The 19,560-nt window shown below is 42.7% G+C and overlaps 1 protein-coding gene across 2 annotated transcripts in view; it reads left to right on the top strand.

Annotated features, from left to right (window-relative positions):
* The window catches only part of CRB2 (crumbs cell polarity complex component 2), a 109,780-nt gene that overhangs the window by 6,337 nt on the left and 83,883 nt on the right, over nucleotides 1-19,560 (top strand). The gene's annotated exons all lie outside the window — the stretch shown is intronic.

Genomic DNA, 19,560 nt, shown 5'->3' with positions numbered 1-19,560 from the left:
TGTCTGGGGTATGGATCATAAGATAGACAGCCAGTGTACTGTATCCCCCTGCCTGAGCTATGGAGTGGACATGCTTTATTTAATTAGTTGCTTCTCTTAGAAAATATATATATATATATATATATATATATATATATATATATATATATATATATATATATATATATATATATATATATAATCTCTGCCACCATAAGAATTGCTTCACTGTCCCCTGATGGAATGATATTTAGTTACCATGTACTTGTCCTATATTGCATGAAACTACTGTAATTCGTTATTTAATTTTCATTTATTTATTTATTTTGCTAATTTATGTATTGTTAGGGATAATGAGTGTGCGCTCTCCACACCCCTTATGCATGCACGTGATCTAAGGACCTCTGTCTGCAGCTTTAAGGCCCCCATGCACTAGTCCAACTTGTCCTGAGGACCGATCAGACCAAATTCCCCTTCAGCTCCCCCGGTAGTTCTTCGGGAGGCTCACTTACGATTTGGCACTCAATGATTTATTGCATGTAAAACTCCTTGTGAGCGGCAGGTGACTGGTGGCGGGACGGAGAATTTAACAAAAAACATGTCAAAAGACTGGCCGGCCAGTGACTGCAGCTGGCGATCGAATAGCCGGGACATGTAGTTCCACAACATCTGGAGGGCCACAGTTTGAAGACCCATGATCTATAGGTATGTACCATCAGTGATGCACCGCTGACACACACCTATGGATCGGACCCAATACATCATGGGTGCTAAAAAGATTTTATGTGCAGGCGGTTCAATCTCCAGGGTCCAACCCGATGCGCACGGGGCCGCGCTTCGGGGCGGATGGGATGTCCAACACATCCGATTGGGCTGATTTCTCGGCCTGATCCTTCGGAACCAGGGGAAATCGGCCCAAATCTTACTAGTGTATGGGGGCCTTCAGTTTGTTGACGCAGAGTCATTCCTTCGTTAAGGATTTGGTAAATGAGCTAGTTGCTTACATACAGGAACCGTAATGTCTACCTGATTTTCAGGGGAAAAGTAGGTTAAAAACTGAGCCTATTAGTTTAAAAGGTTTATGAGATTTGTCCATACAGCCCCGTTGTGAAGGATTCTCCATCTGTAAGGTGTTGTGAGCTCAGCAGAAGGTAAATCCGTACTAGACCAGGCGTACTGTATTTATTCACTGTGTTTTATACTGTGTCGGCTGAAGAGGTCATTTCATGTGGAGGGCAGAGCAAAACCCTTCAAAGCCTTTTTATGGTAGTTTTTGTGGCATACAGCATGAATGAAAGCATTTGACCATAATAAAATATCCCAGAACATCTGAAACAAAGCGAGAGGAGGCAATTTCCTACACACAATGGCGTTTTACAGCCCTGTGTGCCTAACATCTGACCGTGGGTAACTTTGTTGCTGTTAAAATATGCCAAGGCCACTGACTGTAATACAGCGCGCTGGTGATCAGCCTGTCGTTTGTACTGTGTGAATGATGTCATTTATTCATTCACTGACTACAATCTCGCCCAAAACAGACGTGAGTGAGTCCGCACACAAAAATTCTTGCTCATGAGCGTTTTGGTTAGTATTATAGTAAAAACCAACATAAAGTCATCGTGGCTATTAATGCCTATTAAAGAGGTTGGTGGTGCTCCCAGTATAAGTTCAGAAGAAAACTCTATTTTAAGGGATTTGGGGTTCTTGCAAAAGAGATGCAAGAGAAAAAGGCTGATTAAGTCTTTTTGGGGCACTCTTTTATTGTTTAATTATTGTGTATATGTCAAAAATTAAGATTTAACTTTTATTATGATATGCCTTAAAATTTAATGTGCCCTGTCAAATAAGACAGATGTCGGTCTTATTGACAGAAAAGAATACACCAATCCCCAGTTTATTTCTGAGGTCATTAGATTCAGATCTGTGTCAAAATTATTCTCACACCATGTGGTATTTTGCCTAAATTGGCACAAAACAGATCTGTAGTAACTAATTAATTTTTTGGTGATTACCCAGTTAGCGAAATTAGTGTTTTAAATCAATATTGTTAGAAAAAACAACTCCACATAATTGCGTGATACCCTGTACAAATATTCAGAGTTATTACTGCTCTCCTCCTAAAAAAGAAGACACTCCCCTTAGTTGACTCTTAAAAATAATCAATATATCTTCTTTTTATTAAATATGTACGATGGATATATAGAGTCTGGGGTTTGTGTCACCACGCTGTTATTCTAAACACTGATTGTAGTTAGATACTCTGTGCAATTGTGACTCTGTTGCCATTCATCAAAATTCTGTACATTTCATACAATGTTTCAATTTGGTTGCTATACAGAAGGAAAAAGGGAAAGGTGCACTTTCTCTTGTGCTGGGTCCTTTCTCCTTTCCAGTATCATGTAAGATTACATCAAATTCTGGGTGAGAGTTAGATCCCTCCGTCCTATGTGCACTAAGGTATAGATATAAAGTGGTGTATTAATTCCCTTTGGACCAAAATATTCCTGCTCAGATTGTCCCTGTTGCAATTAATGCAGCGCAGAGAGTACAAACGGCTGGTTTGGCCCAAACAGGTTACACTGAACCTCGGTTGTGATAGAGGAGTTCAAAAAGGGGGCGCATGCACCTCTTAAGGAGAGAAAGAGGTTTGGGATATTCACACAAAACCTTTATTCTGCTGTCTGGCATCTGTTTTATTACAAACATAGAATGGCAGATGAGAGATATTGGCTGGTGTCACCCAAACGGAGAAACATAGGTAGCAGTCCTCTGCTGTTCCGACAAATGGTGCCAGACGCTAGGCTTGATGCTGGTGCATTTGCAGGGCATGCGTCTGTTCCTGTCAGAATGAGAGAGACTACCGAATAGAAAAAGTTTACAGATTGTATCTGAACAGAGTAGTGCTCCTTTGAACACAATTGTGGATTGGCACGTGTATCTATATATCAGAGTCACAATCACTCGGACATAATGGTCGACACATAAACAGTGTCGGCTTTATTTTACACAGAGAAAGTGTTTTTCTAACGCATATAAATATCCAGCAATATAGACTCCTTTTAAGGTGCAGCTTTAAATCTTACATTCAATTTGGTTTAAAAACACAGTAGTCGACATGTGTCGATTTTTTATACAAGAAAAAATATATATATAAATATATTCTCAGGTCTGTGCATGTAATTACCAAATATTCGAATGTTGTATCTTGCTGCCAATATATCCACAATTCACAACAACAATTTGTTTAAAGAAAGTTATTATGCAACCTTTGCTGATAATTAATTCACTGAAATAGTTAAAATTGTTAGTTACGTGTAAGCAAATGACACGAACTGTGAGTAAGAAAAGCAGTTTGTGTCATTTGCTTACACGTAACTAACAATTGTAACTATTTCAGTGAATTAATTATCAGCAAAGGTTGCATAATAACTTTCTTTAAACAAATTGTTGTTGTGAATTGTGGATATATTGGCAGCAAGATACAACATTCGAATATTTGGTAATTACATGCACAGACCTGAGAATATATTTATATATATATTTTTTCTTGTATAAAAAATCGACACATGTCGACTACTGTGTTTTTAAACCAAATTGAATGTAAGATTTAAAGCTGCACCTTAAAAGGAGTCTATATTGCTGGATATTTATATGCGTTAGAAAAACACTTTCTCTGTGTAAAATAAAGCCGACACTGTTTATGTGTCGACCATTATGTCCGAGTGATTGTGACTCTGATATATAGATACACGTGCCAATCCACAATTGTGTTCAAAGGAGCACTACTCTGTTCAGATACAATCTGTAAACTTTTTCTTTTCGGTAGTCTCTCTCATTCTGACAGGAACAGACGCATGCCCTGCAAATGCACCAGCATCAAGCCTAGCGTCTGGCACCATTTGTCGGAACAGCAGAGGACTGCTACCTATGTTTCTCCGTTTGGGTGACACCAGCCAATATCTCTCCTCTGCCATTCTATGTTTGTAATAAAACAGATGCCAGACAGCAGAATAAAGGTTTTGTGTGAATATCCCAAACCTCTTTCTCTCCTTAAGAGGTGCATGCGCCCCCTTTTTGAACTCCTCTATCACAACCGAGGTTCAGTGTAACCTGTTTGGGCCAAACCAGCCGTTTGTACTCTCTGCGCTGCATTTTCCTTCTGTATAGCAACCAAATTGAAACATTGTATGAAATGTACAGAATTTTGATGAATGGCAACAGAGTCACAATTGCACAGAGTATCTAACTACAATCAGTGTTTAGAATAACAGCGTGGTGACACAAAACCCAGACTCTATATATCCATCGTACATATTTAATAAAAAGATGATATATTAATTATTTTAAAGAGTCAACTAAGGGGAGTGTCTTCTTTTTTAGGAGGAGAGCAGTAATAACTCTGAATATTTGTACAGGGTATCACGCAATTATGTGGAGTTGTTTTTTCTAACAATATTGATTTAAAACACTAATTTCGCTAACTGGGTAATCACCAAAAAATTAATTAGTTACTACAGATCTGTTTTGTGCCAATTTAGGCAAAACACCACATGGTGTGAGAATAATTTTGACACAGATCTGAATCTAATGACCTCAGAAATAAACTGGGGATTGGTGTATTCTTTTCTGTCAATAAGACCGACATCTGTCTTATTTGACAGGGCACATTAAATTTTAAGGCATATCATAATAAAAGTTAAATCTTAATTTTTGACATATACACAATAATTAAACAATAAAAGAGTGCCCCAAAAAGACTTAATCAGCCTTTTTCTCTTGCATCTCTTTTGCAAGAACCCCAAATCCCTTAAAATACAATCTCGCCCAGCCAGGCAGCACATACATGGGAGGTATATGGGTCAGAACACCTGTAGAATAGCGTCAGACATGTTACTGGGCAATTTGGTGCCTAATGACTGTCACACTTGGGACCTGCTGCATAATTACCCTGCTTTATATTATTCCAAAAACATCCAGATGTTCTCTACTAGCCATCGGATGGTGAATTTCCCATTTAGGCATGTGCCGAGGGGCAGAACTACTGAACATCTCCTCACATACATGGGCGTATTAAAGTTGTCAGAACTCCCTCCAAACGACGGGATTGGTATGAAATCCCGGCGGTGAAAATCCCGACGCTGGAATCCCGACCGCCGAAATTCCTTGCGGGCTCGCTACGCTCGGCACACTAATTTATTCTCCGTCTATGGGTGTTGTGGACACCCATAGAGGGACAAAGTGCCGGGATTTCGGCGGTCGGGATACTAACTGCATCAGCCATCGTTCACAGCAGACAGTGAGGTGGCACGATCGGGGATGATCGGGTGGCTCCGGAGGACTTGAGTACCCAAACTCCCGAGCGCTTCTGAGTCCCTCCAAGCCGCGCCGAACATCCCCAAGCCTTCCGCCTACTCACTGCAACTAATGGCGGAGGGGGCAGCGCATGATTGCCGGAGTGGAGGGGCGAAGGGGAGTGACAGGAGGGGAGGGGGTGCTAACACTGGGGGGGGGGGGGTGCCTGGAGAGGTATTCTGGGCATACCACTGAAGTGGTTAATAAATAAAATAACATCATACAGTATTCTCACCATTAGCCTCCAGTCCTAATAATTAGCGTACAATTTCATAAATTATATATTTTTTAAATAGACAACATGAGGACTAATTTTTAAATCTTAATCTTATACTATTTCCTCAGCAGTATTCACGTTTAATTCTTAAAACCTGAATTTTCTTTTGCATATCGTTCGTTGTAAATGTAACTTTATACATCCTAGTTGTGAAAGTCCTAAGCCCCAGCCTTGTGCACATTCTCACACACCTGCATACCTTGTACAGTCAGCGCTGAGATGGCAATACTAGGTGATGTGCTGTCATCCCATGGTGTTACTAAGCTGTGGGAGACTCTGATAAGGAACACGATGAGGTGTCAGAGCCTGATTAACATTCCAGCAGGAGGGCCCACAGCCTGTGAGTCACGCAGTGGTGACCAGGGCATCTGTGTAAACATTCACAAACCCCCTATTACTAGGAATAGACCTGTAATTGTCGCCTCTACTGTTCTGTGCAGCTACTGTAGCAAAAACTATCCAACGCAAGTCCCGGCTGTAATAGTTGTCATTGTTCTGCATTTATTAAGAGATTTATTATCTGCTGCCCACTTCAGGTTTTATTAGTTTAGGTCCTAATGCAGCAGTCAGGAAACAGGGGTAAATTACCCCAAATAGGGTAAAAATAAAATTCCTGGGGGTAATGGACGGTCGCACTGCATATGAATCTATATGCCTCCCCCGCCGTCTCCACCGGTCCCCCTCACCGCCCCGACACTCCCAGCCCCAGTCTCTATCGCTGGCGCCGCCAGTGCAAGGGATCTGGCGAGCGACGGGGAAAGACGAGGCCAGCTCCATCTGTTTAGGGAAGTGAAGGAGAATAGATGCGGGTATAGATTGTAGGTGAGTAATAACCCTTTCACTTTCACACCGCACTTGTTAAACGGTATATTGCCGTTTTATTTTACATTTCAAAACGTTTAAGGCTGCAGTGGGAAAGTGTCAGATTTCATTTACCGGTTAAAGATAACCGGTATTTCAAAACGTTTAAAAAGCAGAGTCCTACACGTTTCAGAGCCGGTCTTTATGCAGTGAGAATGGTTTTGACACGGTATTTAGTAATAATAACAACAGATTACAGACCTGTGATAGGCTGCCCCTGCATTCTGCCTTGAAACGTGTTCAGGGGATTAAACGGGTTGACTGATGTGAATGGTACTTAAACGGTATTTAAAACGGTAATCTACTGCGATGTGAAGGCTCAGACCCGTTTAAAAATACCGGTTTTTTAAATGTTTTGGCAGTGTGAAAGCGGAATAAGAGAGCTGTAATTTAAATAAAAGAAGGGTGCTGTGAGAACAGGAGGAAGATATAGGTTCTATATGCATTCCCGCCTGTGTGTGTTACAGTACTGTAGTGTACAAGGGCCTGACGTAGTGCAGTGCATCAAGCCCTTGTGTATAACACAATTCCCTGCGTGATGCTCCGGGCCCCGCCTCCAAGTCCGCCCGCTTCTTCAGTAGAATCGATTGGTTGCTGCACCATCTCGGCGGCGCGCAGTTTGTACTGCCGCTGAGGAACCGACTTTCTTTGCCTGGTTATAGGCTCCTGTCAGGGTACACCCATCTCTAGTCTAGGGGAAACATTGTACTAATAGTTGCCAGGATGTCACATTATCAATGGCTATACCACACACAGCCTGGCGGCCATTGATGATGCTATACCACACACAGCCATACATGGCAATTATCATCATCAATGGCTGCCAGGCTGTGTACAGTACTAGCAGGATATAGCATCAGTTTCTGAGGGTACAATGTGTATTACAATTATATGATTTCCTTCCTCCTCAAATCAAGGGGCTAACGTCGGCGTATCTAAATATAGTTTGGGGTAAAAGGTAAAGAAGTTCCCTGACCGCTGAGCTAATGTAATTAAATAATGTCTCACAGAATTGCAGAACCTGTTTTATTTCTACGACATGGTTTGTAGATAAATGTATAAAGTATATTTATCTACAAACCATTGTGTACGTCATAGAACAGCCCATATTTCCGATGCTGGTCGTCATTCTATTACAGTATGAGATCATAGCTTTATTGATAAAAAACAAACAAAAACCAGAACTGTAATGTGTCTTTGTATGTGTTCTCTTCAGTGCAGTTTATAGTCACGATGCAAGAAAAACATTGCTTTGAATGCGTTGTTACACGCTCCATTGGAGGTGTATGGGTTGGACATACTTGTTGACCTAAAGCTTCTGTGCTCAGTGGAGTGTAGTCTACTTTTGGGGAGTTACAGGAGTTGAAATTACTGTGTCAACTAAAATCTGATTCCCTTGCTTAACACTGTGTGTCTAGTATTAATGGAATGGCAGTGGCAAGCGCAGGATATTTAGAAGGGGGTTTCCAAATGTAATCCAAAGTCTCCCACTCTGCAGCGCATTAGAGTAAGTACGCGAGTCTGGGGGAGCGTTAACAGCCCCGAAAAGTGGTCTTGTTATACACTGGACACTGTATGGAATACAGTATTGATAGAATCTAGAATGTCACTGAATTCATCTGGGGGTCGAGCTTTCAACTTTGTTGCTCCAACTCTATGGAACTCTCGTCCTCGCACAGTGTGAGAAGCCCCCACTGTAGAATCCTTTAAAAAATAGACTAAAGACGTTCCTATTTACTCAAGCATTTTACTGATATCTACTGTTAAGCTTGTTTTGTATTTTGAGCTGTAAAGACAATGGTGAAGCACTTTGAGTCCTATTGGGAGAAAAGTGCTATATTTATATATCAATAATAATAATAAATATTATTATTATTTAACAGTACAGATGGTCTATTGTATATAAGATAAGTGGTCAGGAAAAGATTAAACATATAATAAATAAACATATAATATAATATATTATATATTATAATATAATTAAACATATAATAAATTAAACATATAATAAATAAATAAATACACAAACATAGAACCAGTACTGTACTACTAAGCTCACAATCTCCCACCTCATGGTCTCTTCACCTGGCAGCTGCTCTCTGGTCCATTGCAATGTATGAGGGCTCAGATCCACACATACAGTAAATGTGGTAGAAGAAGCTGGTACACTTCTGCCCAATGTGCAGCAGCTCTGCAGGAAAGGAGAGGTAGATTTTAGTATTATCAGCATAGAGGTGATAGTGGAAGTCGAGTGAGCAAGAGAGGACATGTAGAGATAGAGAAGAAGAGGACCAAGAATAAAATGTTGGGGGACACCTACTATCAATGGAACAGCAAGAGGTGAAGTCATTAGAGGTACAGCTGGGCATTTTCAAAAAAAGTGCAAGTACAAGCATAATGAGTGATATTCAAAGTTTTAGCAGTTGTAGAGATGGTGATATTATGGATGAATAGGCAGATTAAGCAGCCAGGAGTAGTATGATGGGAGAACGAAGTGAGCTCACGCAAATCAGTCCCTTGGTGTGTGCTGTATGTTTGGGCTTCTATATGATTGACAAATATTAACTGTACAGCAGGGTTGCGGACTTGCAAAAAATCCTCTCCGGGAGAAGCCCGGAGAGGAATCTTTCATTACGCGTTTGGGGGTGGGGCTTAATGGTGACGTCATTAAGCCCTGCCCCCATTACGACAAATAGCCAAAATAACTGATCTCCATGGAGGGGGTGGGGCTAAAATGACACGATTGTGCCATTTTAGCTCTGCCCCCTCCTCTGAGACCCGCGGAAAGCGGCCTTTAAATGCCGCGATCGGGGGGGGGGGGGCTCAGTGGGGGTCCCCTTGATTCCAGGAGGGTTGCCCACCCTTCCGGGGGGCCGGGAGGGGGACCCGATTTTCGGGAGACTCACGCAAATTCCGGGAGGGTCAGCAACCCTGCTGTACAGAAGATGCGAACCCGTGATCTAGACCATTGCAGGAGCCTTCTAAGCTGTTAATCGGCTACTGCATTGGCCCTGCATAGATCCCTATACTCGAGGGCATAACTATCATAGGTGCAGCTGCTATGGGGCCCAGAGCTGAAGGGGGCCCATCTTTACTGTCTAAGTAATATGTTTTACATACATTTGTCACCATCAGTTGCTAAATATTGGGCCCTTACAAACTTTTGCTATGGGGCCTACGAATATCAAGTTACGCCCCTGCCTATACTGTTGTTACCGGCATAGTGAACCAGGGGGAGAGGGGACGATGGTGGCAGGCCAGGAGAAATACCCACTTATTGGGGAGGCCCTATTTTCTTGAGAATCCCTGCCAGTGTAAAACTCCAAATCAGTAGATGGCAATGTACAGGTGTCAATACGGTTCTGTGTGTATACTGTATGTATGACAAAGTGGCTCCAAGTATTTATTGAATGTAATCTACCCGATGAAGCTTTAAATATAAAAAAAAAAAATTCCTGCAGTTTCAGGCTTGATCTTTTTGGATTTGTTCCACTTAATCCACGGAATACTATTTCCATGTATACGTGGCTTGCAGACCGATGATACATTACTCAAGAGTGCCGGGGAAAAAAATCCGGAAAATAATTATATATGAACAGTTGTGCTTGAACGTTTCGGAAGAGTTTTCTACATTTTACAGAAACTTGGCCTAAATCTTCCTCTGATTGTCCTAAAATCAAGCAAATGGGACTAAAAAAATTAGGCATGTTCTTTTTTTTTATTGAGGGAAAATTATCCAATATTATATGATACATTAAAAACATTTTTCCTCCTACAAAGCATCTAATCACAAAGGAAATGCACTTACCTGTCAGGTACAGACATCAGAGGTTCAATGGAACAAACGACGTTGGACTGTAGGACAATACAGTGTGTGAACTTACGCATCGATCTAGAAGATACATTGCAAACAATTCATAAACCCTCCACCTACTGTACATATTTGGCTAAAGCATAATTGCAAATACAGTATACACAGTGTCCGGACCATACCCAAAATTCTAGCATACTGTAGCAGCAGCAGCACAGAAACCTATCGGCAAGTAATAAAAACTCCAGTGCTATCTCAGGAGAATATCATCGCTTGATAGGTGATTAGATACAGAAGCCGTTAAGCATAAAACACCTACTGTATAAAAAAAAACATTGCAAGCCTAGTGTTTAATTTAATTCATTGGGTGTTCGGGTGTCAAGAGTATAAAGAGCCACCTACTTTCTTCCTGTAACAACAATTTAACTCTGTTGCCTCCCCCTATGGACAAGTTGCCAGCAATCATAATAACGTCATCCCAACTACCGCCAAAATTCCATCTGCCGGGGTGATGAACAGTAAGTAAGTGGGGAGCGCTAGTGTTAGGCCAGCGAAGGGGGGATTTAGGTATAAGCACAACTGCGGGACTTCGGGTTAGGCTGCGGGGAGGAGAGTTCAAGTTAGATTGCGGGCTGGGTTGGGGTACCACAACTTATAAATGGAGGTTCTAGAGCTAAATTATTGTTGCAGGATGAATGTACAGTAGGTGGATCTTTACTCTGAACACCCTAGTACCCACCGGGTTAATTGGAAACCTAGTACCCACCGGGTTATGGGTGCGGATCGCCTATCGAGATGTGATACTTGCCTGAGATAGCACTTTATTGGAGTTTTTAGTACTTGATACCTTTTTGTGTTGCTGGTGTGTTAGAATGTAGGGTGTGGTGCTATATATTTTGAATTCTGCATTCGCCGTATACTGTATGTAGGTGGAGGGTTTATGAATTGTTTGCAATGAATCTTATAGATCGATTCGCAAATTCACATGTTGTTTATTTTGTCGTGTCGCTTCGCAATGGAACCTGCTGCTCCCACTATGGCGCTACAGATCGGCAGCACCTGATGATGTTGGAATCCTTTGACGTTTGTCCCCAGCAAGCTGCATTGGTGACTGTCAAATTGTCTATTGTAAATACATAGAGGCCTGTTTATGCGGTTTTACATCATTTGTCGAATAAACATCTTCTATCGTGGTAAATATCTGCAGCGATAAGCGATATATACAGACTTCCTGGTTCTTCTGATAGGGGGTGTATATTGACAAGCAGTCAAAACGTGTACAGGCAGCATACCGTGAAGGGCAGGGGCGGATTGGGAGTCGATTCTGGCCCGGGAGCGCGGGGGGGGGGGGGGCGTATGTAAGGCAGAAAGTGTGGGAGGCGGCTTCCCTGCTGCTGCCACTGCTTTCTGGGAGGTGCTGTGCCGCTTGAAGGGCCTGGGAGGTGCACGCATGCGCAGCCGCCTCCCGTGGCCATTTTGGATTTGGGCAAAGTGCTGCGGCCGCTGCCCGCGGCCCAGCCAGCCCAGGGGGGATCGTGACTGGCCCCTTTTTGAGTTTTGGGCCGGCCCACCGGGAAATGGCCTAGTTTCCCGGTGGGCCAATCCGCCCCTGGTGAAGGGATCATTAACACTTTCTCTGCCGATGCTGCCACATATGGTAATGCAATCCTTAGGCGGTGTTGGCTATTAGGGAACAATCAACAAAAAGCCAATTTTGACCACTATCTGCCTTGAGACAGAGGGTGCTGCAGAATTTGCATTAGCTGCGATATGTTCTGCATTAGTCATTTGCTGAAAAGCCCCAATAGATAAAAAAAAAAATGCAGAAGTCGACATTTCTGCATTATCTATGGAATACTGTGTAAGCTTCCTAAATATGATTTATAATTCCTATCTATGTGTGTTATAATGGACAGTGTGTGTGTGTGTGTGTGTGTGTGTGTGTGTGTGTGTGTGTATACAGACTTCTCTTCTCCCATGCTTCCAGAAGGAATTTTGTTAATCTTGCCTTGGCTGATAACCTCGGCCCTATATCACTGGCGTGGAATGTTAAGTGTAGGTTTAGGTTCTGTTATCTGCAGACCTGTCTCACAAAGCTATAGTGCAGGTACTGTACATGTAACACATGGCTAATGTAACAGAATGACTTGCAGATGCACACATGTCACACAAATCGCCCGGTATTAGCGGCCACCTACAGTTTGTCTCGGTTCAGGGAAAGATCTCACACATGCAAAATCTCTGCAATATTCTTCCATTCCAAACCTGATCAAAAACCTACCTACTCCTTTTTTGTACAGTGGGTATGTGATTGGAGGAAGTTACTCTAAAGCAAAAAAAACATGAAAAACTTGTGGCAACCTTGTCACATTCACGTCGATCTAACACAGGGGTGGCCAAACCTGTCCTCAAGATCTACCAACGGTGCATGTTTTCCAGGCAACCTGTGGATCTATAGTAGGAATGAATGCAGCTGGTTTTAAAATGTGACAGTTAGTAATGACTACAGCTGTGCAGCAGCTAGGTGATGTGGAAAATGTGACAGTTAGTAATGACTACAGCTGTGCAGCAGCTAGGTGATGTGGAAAATGTGACAGTTAGTTATGACTACAGCTGTGCAGCAGCTAGGTGATGTGGAAAATGTGGACCGTTGGTAGATCTCAAGGACCGGTTTGGCCACCCCTGATCTAACACTTGCGTCTCACTGTCGTTACTCTCAATCTAGAGATTGCGGTCTAATATAGTTAGGTGTACAAGTGGTGCCACTGTGTAGTTTCCTAGGGTCTACACTCTAAATGGGTGAAAACCATGGTGCAGCCCGCATTCCCATAGTGACGCCACTGCAGTAAGTATTACAATTTAAGGAAAATGGGTCCGATTCAGGCTTGGCCATATTTAGTATAATGTCTGCTTACTGCGGTGTCCTTTATGTGAAACCAAGCCCGTCACTGCTGCTCCCTCACCCCGCGACTTGCGTTCTGTCACACTGACATACTGTTCACTAAATATTATTCCAAACACCGAAATGTCCATTACACATTATGCCACACAATGCAGTGCCCCTTACACATTAAGCAGAACACTGTAATGTTCATTAAATATTATTCCAAACACCGAAATGTCCATTACATATTGTGCCACACACCATAATGCCCATTACATATTATATCACACATTGTAATATCTATAACATATTATGCCACACACCATAATGCCCATTACATATTGTGCCACACACCGTAATGCCCATTACATATTATATCACACATTGTAATATCTATAACCTATTATGCCACACACCATAATGCCCATTACATATTGTGCCACACACCGTAATGCCCATTGAACCTTTAATCGGGCCCTGTTCAGACAGAACAGCTGTTCTAGGACGCCAGGGCCTCTCCAGCGGATAGTTTGCAGGGGCTGACTAGTGAATGCTTATGGAAAGTGATGCAAACACACCTGTGTTTTTCAATTACCCCCATTCCCCATCCTGTTACCTCCTCTGCACGCTGACTACTCGTCACTTACTTACTTTATGGATACATTTTCTATACGTACACTAACGCAAATTACTGCAGATGCGCATTGTGGCTCTGGCAGATGCGCAGTGGCAAAAATTGCTCCGCTGTGCCCAACTTTGACATTGTGCGCCCCTCAAAATCAGGTCGTCGCCATCGGCTGTTTATCTAGTTTTTGGTAACAAGATTGTTGTAAACATTTTGAAGTGGAATATGATAACCTTTTGTCCAAAAAAGAAGATAAAAGCAAACAGATGGATATACAAAAGGCTCAGGTCAAAACCTGCACAAATCATTGTCTTCTTTTGAAGTTCGGATCACACTGCCACTCCGAGTTTGTTTTAACAAGTGAAACTTTAAATATCAGATTTCACTGTAAAGTTTATGTGCAGAGATGCAGATTATCCAGGACGCTGCCTCTCCTACCTTCTAAGGTATCTGCTAAAGCAACTGCAGTCCCTTACGGGATTTCCCACTGCACAAACTGCTAAATATGATCAATACAGTAGTTACACATTAATTCCCAAATTGGAGATATATAGGCGCTGTTGTAGGAAAGCATGATGCTTACAGCCTAAATTACAGATTTGTTGAACAACATTTGGTACTTATGTAGTACCAGGGAGCCCAGTAAGCAATTTGCTTAGTGGGCTATTCTGCGTAAGGAAATCGCATTGCATCCCTCGCATGTCCAATTTTAGTGCCATACGATGCGTGCGATGCAATCTTCCTAAGTAATTTATTCACTGCTCTCTCACCCCGGGATTATCGCATCGCATGCCATTGCACCTGACGCAAAATCACATGCGATTGTATGCGATTTTGTAGGGTGCAATTTCCTTAAATTTACTACACTGCAATGACATGCAATGTGATTTTTAGGCACCCCCCACTATCCACAGCACCCCGAATCGTGACGAGCGCAGTGAGGGACGGCGGAACGCGTCATCCCGACCTTTTCATACCCCCACTATCCACGTCAGCGTGGAGTTGATTTTATATAGTCCGGCGAGCCACCGAGCCCGAATCGTGCCGAGGGTCCGCGGATTACTTTACATGTTTTCAGCGGATTCGGTATGGAATCCCGGCGTTCAAAAATCCCGATGCTGGAATCCCGACCGCCGAAATACCGACATGGGGGGGATGTGGAGCGCCCCCCCCCCCCCCTGCGGGCTCGCTGCACTCTCCACGAAGAGGGCCCGGTGCCTCGCTACGCTCGGCATGCTAATTTATTCTCCCTCTATGGGTGTTGTGGACACCCACGGAGGGAGAAAGTTTCGGGATTCCATCGTCGGGTTTCTGAACCTTGGGATTACGACAGCCGGGAAATTGACTGCATCCCATTTTTGGCGTCCCCTCGCGAGTGCAGCAGCAAAAGCAAACCGGACACTGGCATACATTAAAAGGAGAATGAATTCAAAGGAGAATGGATAGTGCCTCTTTACAAGGCATTGGTGAGAACACACTTGGAATACTGTGTTCAGTTCTCTGCACCGCACCTTTAAAAAAGGACATAAAGGAATTGGAACAGGTACAGAGAAGGGCGACTAAGCTAGTAAAAGGTCTCGAATCACTAGAATACAAAGATAGGTTAACCAGGCTGAATATGTTGTCAGTGGAGAAACGGAGGCAGAGAGGTGATATGATTAGTATGTTCACATACAGGATTGGGAATCATATGGAACTGGGAGATGATTGGTCACTAACAGGCCTATACTTAGGACACGCGGGCGTGTACTGAGGCTCAAGGAAAATAAATTCCGTACTGAATTAAGAAGAGGATTCTTCACCATTAGAGCAGTAACATTCTGGAACTCATTGTCGGTGGGGTGATTACAGCAACTACTGTTAATGAATTTACATCAAAACTGGACACATTCTTAGCCACTAAGGGAATCCTATAGATATGACTCACTCAAGTCAGTAGTCAGCGCTATATAAATAACTGGTAATAAATAAATGTGTGTGACTCATTTGCTACTGGGTGAAAAGGAAAAAAAACAAAGGACCAATGTGAGTGACTCATCCTATGTTTCAATCCATGTATCATTATGCTGAAACTGCTACATTCTACCAATTCCTTTCACCATATATACTGTATTAATCCTACGTACCCGGGACCCTATAAGTGAATGTGTGCAGCTCTGATGCAAACAAGATACATAGGGGCAGATGCATTAAGCAGTAAAGAAAAAAAGTGCAGATAAAGTAGAAGGTGATGACGCGCCAGCCAATCAACTTTTAACTGTCATTTTTTCAAACATAGGCGATTGGCTGGTGCGTTATCACCTTCTACTTTATCTGCACTCTTTATCTTCACCAGGCTTAATACATCTGCCCCATAGTTCTATCAAAAGCAAATTTCCGGCGTTACTTTCCTGTGTCGGCGCGTATAAATTGCTCTATATGGTGTATAATGGTGCGTACACACGGTTCCATTCCGTTTTCACTTCGATTTCTATTAAATATGGACTATTCGATCTGCTCATAAGTTTTTTTTTTTTTCTACTCCTTTTCGATTTCCACTATTTTCTATTCGATGTTTAATTTGATGTGCATTAGATTTGCAATTAGATTTGTTATTAGATCAACACTGGCTTCAGGCAGGAGATAGAAATCAAATCGAATGCTGCAGTGAACACATTAGATTTGCACTGTCTACATTAGATTTGCACTATCTACATTAGATTTAGATTTCCACTATATAGTCTTGTCTGCCAAGACTATTGTTCTATTCGATGTCCACTAGTAGTAGTAGTAGTACGTTTATTTATAAGGCGCCGCAAAGTGTCCGCAGCGCCGTACATAGCAAACATTGGGAGCGCACATTGGGATCGAATCTGCATCGAATGTAAAAAAAAAAAAAAAAACATTCGATGCCCATTCAATTTTCAATTCGATTTTAGCAGAATCGAATGGAAAAATAGTGCATATCCCACCGTGTATATACTATAAGGAAAAATCTAATTTTACTAGTAGGAACAAATCTTGAGAGTAAATAAAACTTCCTTTTTACTTCTGTGTCATGAATGAAGCTAATACTTGAAGAGACAATTAAGCAGCTGCGAAAACCAGGGGCGTAATAGTTAGACTTATCCCAGACAATGCAGTTTCTGCCCTGGATCACTGGTATCGGTGACTTATCGCCGATACAATAGTTACTCGGTCAATGGGAAAGGAATTCCATTCAACCTATTCATTTGCATTATCTCAGTCATGTGACGAAGAGGCTACGGGAGTCTAGTCATTGACGGAGGTCACTTATTAGACACATAATAGGCTTGCATTCCCACAAACTCCGCGCTTTGTTTTGGAGCACGGCCTCTGTGCCTTCTCCGTACTAATTGCTTCTACATTCCCAGAACCTGCTCTTGTATCCAAGCTTCAAATGCCAGGAGAGGAGCGAGACCTTTCATATTTCAGGTTATTAGCGCCCCTTGGCCCTCATTTAGCCGTTTTATGCTTGCCCTTTCTCTATCCTATTAGACAGATCATTATTGTTAACTATTATTATACATGAGAAGCCAAACCTTTTGTATAATACACCCTAACACTCTATATATAGAAGTATACAAACCGTCCCCCTATATATACCATGTTACCGTTTCACATTGCTAAATGTGTGCAATTTACCTTGCAATTTTAGGCTCCCCTTAATAAATAAGCAATACGTCAAACATTTCAATAAACTAAAACTAATGCCCCGTACACACTGGGCGACTTCGAGCTGAAAGCCGCTCAAAACAGTATGTTGTATGCCCCGGCGTTGATCGGTGAGCGCTGCTGCGCGCTCCCACATCATCGCCGGAAAAGCCGTTCATCTGCTGGTAATGCCAGCAGAAGAGCGGCTTTGAGGATGGCTTTGCACAGCGCTGCGCTATGCAAAGCCGTCCTCCCCCCGCTGACGGTGCCGGGCAGGGGGAAAGCCTCTCAGTGTGTATGCACTGAGCGGCTTTCCCCCCAGCGATGATAGCGATCATCGCTGTCCATAGACGCTGGGCATAGTCGCCCAGTGTGTATGGACCTTAAAAGAGCCACAGAAGACTAAACGTGTGCAGAAATCAGCGTATAGCGAATTGCGCACTTATCCATATGATGCTGATTTAGGCCGAGTGTCACCATCTCACATAACTGAATGAAGCATCTGCAAAACACAATATCAGGTCAAGATCTTCTTGTATTGTTTACATCTGCACCATTCAACTGGTAGTTTTGCCGAGTCTTCCAGACGGCAAGTTTAGGCCTCTTCCTTAGATGTTTGATAGCTTCAAATCAGGGCTCATTGAAGTCATTTCATAACAAACCAATGTTCTCTTCTTAACCATTCTTGGGTGCTTTTAGCTGTGTGTTTTGGGTCGCTCTCTGTTGGAGGATCCATAACCTATGACAGAAATGGTTTTAGGTCGACATATCATTATGTCAACATGGGTTATGTCGACAGGTCACGAGGCCAACATGGGTTTTGTCACTGTTTTTTACCCGAATGTCGACACAGTCGACATGGACATTGTTTGAAGTCAACCGCAGCCCCTCGCATCCATGCTTCGGGCACGGTGCCTCGCTGTGCTCGGCACACTATTTTATTCTCCCACCACGCCCTAGCGGATGGTAGCGCATGAAATACCCCCTGTCGGCACATGTCGGCTCAAAAAACAGTGAAAAAACCCATGTCAACCTGCCGACAAAACCCACGTCGACCTAACGCTATGTCAACCTAAAACCATGTTGACCTTCAACCCTGTCGACCTTCCTGCATGTCGACCCAACGGTGTCGACCTGATGACTGTCAACCTAAGTGTGGTCGATAATACAACCGTATACCTAATGAGTACCTTGAACCAACATCAACACTACATCTGTATCATCCACGTAGTGATTGGTTGGTGGTGAGATTTGTTCAGTATTGTAAACGGAATTCTGCTGGTAGCAGAGAGGCAAAGAAAGAACTTGAGGCTTTTCGGGGGACTCTTTATAGTAATTCTGCTCGAATAATTAAAACATAACTTTTATTATACATTACTGAAACGTCAAGGCATGCCGAATAAACACTGTAGTGGCTACTGACGGCTCTAGGCTGCTGGCGGCTCTAGGCTACTTGTAGGAGATAGTAGCGAGATCCGGCACATGGGCACTGGAGCTGACGGCAGGGTGCCAATTGGGGTTGGTGGTTGAGAAGAGACACCCAGCGCATCAGCACTAAGCGCTTCCTCTTTGATGTTGGAATCCAGCAAGCTCAGACATTGGAAAATAGGTTGAGAACAAGAGATCTAAACCTCAGCAGTGATGCGGTTAAATGACCCTGGCGTTTTACTTTAATTAAGGCTACGTGAACACATTCGAGCACAACAAGCATTTCGCATCACTTCATTCATCCTGACTTGGGTTTAAACAGTGATAAATACTGGAACCAGTCATTTGTGTCCCTGATTTCCTCATGTATTAGTTGCTGGTGTGAGTCAGGGATCACGGGATACTTCGAGCACCTGCTTTCTGATAAGCTGAGTGGGAAGACAATGTGACAGCCGAGAACGTTTCTGAATTGCAGAGTTTGTGGAATTTTGTTTTGTGCATGTGGAATGTTCTGTGTTCTGAAATATAAGTTTTAAAATAGTTTCAGGACAGGGTTCTCAGTGGTAAATTAAATAATGAGTAGACTTTGAAATGGATTCGGTATGAAATCCCGATGGTCAAAATACCGACATTTAAAATTCCAACATGGTCAAACATCCGACATGGTCAAAATACGACATTTAAAATCC

Source organism: Crinia signifera, chromosome 9, assembly GCF_055691185.1.
Source record: "Crinia signifera chromosome 9, ASM5569118v1, whole genome shotgun sequence".
Lineage (NCBI taxonomy): Eukaryota > Metazoa > Chordata > Amphibia > Anura > Myobatrachidae > Crinia > Crinia signifera.
This window is presented reverse-complemented; position numbering and strand designations above follow the sequence as displayed.